The sequence below is a fragment of the Mus musculus genome, chromosome 9 (genome assembly GCF_000001635.26).
Source record: "Mus musculus strain C57BL/6J chromosome 9, GRCm38.p6 C57BL/6J".
Taxonomy (NCBI): domain Eukaryota; kingdom Metazoa; phylum Chordata; class Mammalia; order Rodentia; family Muridae; genus Mus; species Mus musculus.
This window is the reverse complement of record NC_000075.6, coordinates 97,438,148-97,441,335: the sequence shown is the minus strand read 5'-3', so window position 1 is coordinate 97,441,335 and position 3,188 is coordinate 97,438,148. Positions and strand designations below refer to the sequence as shown.

The 3,188-nt window shown below is 49.7% G+C and overlaps 1 non-coding gene across 1 annotated transcript; it reads left to right on the top strand.

The window, feature by feature from the left end:
- Positions 1-1,708: 1,708 nt before the first annotated feature.
- Positions 1,709-1,835, top strand: Gm25607. Its single transcript, XR_003948511.1, has one exon. It is a non-coding gene; the product is annotated as a small nucleolar RNA SNORA17 (small nucleolar RNA).
- Positions 1,836-3,188: the final 1,353 nt, after the last annotated feature.

The following is a 3,188-nucleotide window of genomic DNA, read 5'->3' as shown; positions in this document are numbered from 1 at the left end:
ATCTATCTACAAGGAGGGACATCTGAAGCCATGAGCAACATCTGTCTAGAGCCATGAACCACATCTGCTGAGGAGTACAAGATATTCACAGACTCTTGAGGTGCCAGTGGGCCTAAGCCTTTAGAGGCCTCCAGCAGCCTGCATAACTCGGTCACAATAACCAGGAAGAATCCTTGCCTCCCTTTCTTCTCTACCATTTCTTCCCTGGAGATGCCCCTCCATAATGCGTCTGTATCTACTCCTCCGGGGCAGTCTGTCCTGTCGCCACCTGAAGGCACAACAATGAGTGTGTGGTGCAGGTGTGGGAACCTCCCACCTGGGCATGGATTTTATCACTCAAGGCTCTGTTCCTCACCTGCTGAAACTGGCTGCAAGACCTGAAGCCCATGAGAAACTAATGGGCATGGCCCTTGCCACTTCCCAGGAGAGCTGCACAGAGCTCCTGCCACAATTCTTGCCTTGTAGAATTTTGCAGTCCCCGGCTCATGCATGCATTCATAAGACTTAGCTAGACATGGGGGAATATGGATACTGAAGCTCGTCACAGAGAAGCAGTCTGCTTTCTGGAAAAATGTGGCTATTTATCTACAATATAGGTGATGGACAGCCATGAGCTGCCTCTGACAAGACTTTAGATGCTGGAAAGACCGCATTGTGCGTTTTCCCTTTGTGAATAGATGATAAAGTAACGCTTCATTTTATACAAATACATCACTCTGTCACTTGGGAGGAGAGCACTTTGGTTCTAAAACGCTCTCCATACACACGCTCTTTCCCAACAGCTGCTAGGACGCAACCATCAAAGCCTACTTCTAACACATTCTGACCCAAACACAACTTGAAGCAGATTCTCTCACTCGCAGGAGCCTCCCACTCAGGAAATGTGTTCAGTGTGGAGCAGGAACAGAATTCTCAGTAGCAAGACCTCTGGTGAGGGATTTCACAGATGGGTGGTCTGTGTGTGTGTCCAGCATGTGTGGACCAGTTTTTGCTGCCAGATTTTCTCAGCTCGTTTAGTAAATATTATGTCTGGACTGATGAAGGAGCGAGTATTCCCAAGTGTGCCTCCCTGGGTGCGATCAAGAAGAGACACCTCTGGCAACAAAATTAAATGTAAGGTAAGAGTTTCCAAACTGCATGCTACCTGGGGTGAGGGAGCAGGTTGAGCTCATCAGCCCACTGGGAATGCAGTCTGGGCTTCTGCAGTGAGGACCTCTGGAGGAATTGGCTCTGTATACAGAAAGTCTTAACCCAAGACAGATGGCTGGGAATGTATTCTCTTGACATAAATGCTCCCTAGGGAGAGATAACAGACTAGCCTGGAGGGTGTTTGCCTCCTGAGTGAGAGACATAGAATGAAGAGACAGCCCAAGGATGTACCCTCTCAGAATGGTGCCATTTAGACATACATTGTGTGGCTACAGAATTTACATTCCTGTATGAAAAACACTTCTCAAATTACATCAGTTTTAGGTAATAAAAAATCAAGAACTTCAGACCAACCATAAAGTTGTTCAACTCTGTTAAGTCTTATTTTGACTGATGCATAAGTCTTATTTTGACTAATACAGCAGAGAGATAAGACTTGGGGACCAAGGAAAGGGGGAGAAAATGGGGGAGGAGGACAGATGAGTGGAAAGAGACAAGGATGCAGCAAAGCCAGCTCCCTGGCCCTCTTTAGGTCTTTATTGATTCAACTGACTACCTGCCTGCCCATAGAAGCCTTACAGGTGTGGCTGCTGTGTCACATCTGCAGCAGTAGGTGGCAGAGAGGAGAGAGGCTATGCCTGTGCTCAGTGTTCTGACCTGTCAACATAGGAATGATGCCTAACATCCCCTGAAGAAAGCAAGCTTGAGAGGAGCACCAGTCCAGCTCGGGCAGGGTCCTGTGGCTCCCAACATGGGGAGCAAGCGGGAGACTAAAAGAAACCCCTTTCCTTGTGCCCACTGCCTGGCACTGAGGGCCACTGGGGGGCGGCAGGGGTGAGCCTGAGACAGACAATTCTTGCATAGGGCCACTTGGGCAGCCAGGCCAGGCAAGGAACAAGACAGAGACAAACACTAGTCAGGTACCATGCAGGCCTGGAGGGTATGGGCAGACCATGTCTGAAATGACCCCTGCCTTACTTCATAATGCACAAGCAGGGCATAGAACTCCTGAAACCACTCCTGAGACAACCCCAGACACCCAGAGAACCCAACAGTCCCTAAGAGAACAAGTAATTGGTGGAGAAATGGAAGAGAGAGGGTTGTGGGCATAATAAAGAGAGGCAGAACTGGAGACTCGAGGGTAGTAAGGAACAACCTAATTTGAGTAGCTAGTGATGCCACACGGAACCATGATAGTGTTGGCATTCTGTCTGGACTCCATCCCCACAGATACCTGGCAAAACAGTCAGGTATCTGCCTCCCCATGGTTACCTGGCAATAGCCAGGTAGGCCTGGCCCTATAAAAGAGCCTGCTTGCCCTCTCTTCTCTCTCTCTCTCTCTCTCTCTCTCTCTCTCTCTCTCTCTCTCTCTCTCTCTCTCTTTCTCTCTCTCTCTCTCTCTCTCTCTCTCTCTCTCTCTCTCTCTCTCTTATGCTCTTGCCTCTCTCTTGCCTCTTACCCCCTTGCTCCCCCTCTCTCCCCATTCTCTTCCCCCCTCTCTCCATGTGGTCATGGTCAGCCTCCATTTATCTACTCTCTCCTTCTCTCTGCCTTTCTCTGCCTCTGCTACCCTGTCAACTCCCCTCCCCATGCCCTAAATAAACTCTATTCTACACTATACTGGTGTGTGTCTGGTCTCTCAGGGGAAATGGATGCTTTGGCATGGACCCACTAAGGCACCCCATTCCCCCACACCCCACCAGAGCATATTCTTATAGCTCTTTCTCTTTTTATGATCACAACAGGTGGGAGCCTGGCCTATGCTACCACCAAGGCTCATATTTAGATCCCTAGGCCTGCAGTGGTAGATGTCTGTTATCACTAAAGGCTAGACAGATGTTTCTGGTGCCCCCCACCCACCCTTCGAGGACATACTAATGTCTGAAGGTGGTGCAGACATAACTGGACCCACTCCTCAACTGGGCATCGCAGGAGAGCTAGCTCTGGAGGCATAAGAGCAGGAGAGATGACCCTGAGCCCTAGCCAGCTGCAGTACTCAGGGCACATTTCAGGAGTTGTGGGTGAGGCCCCTCCCCAGG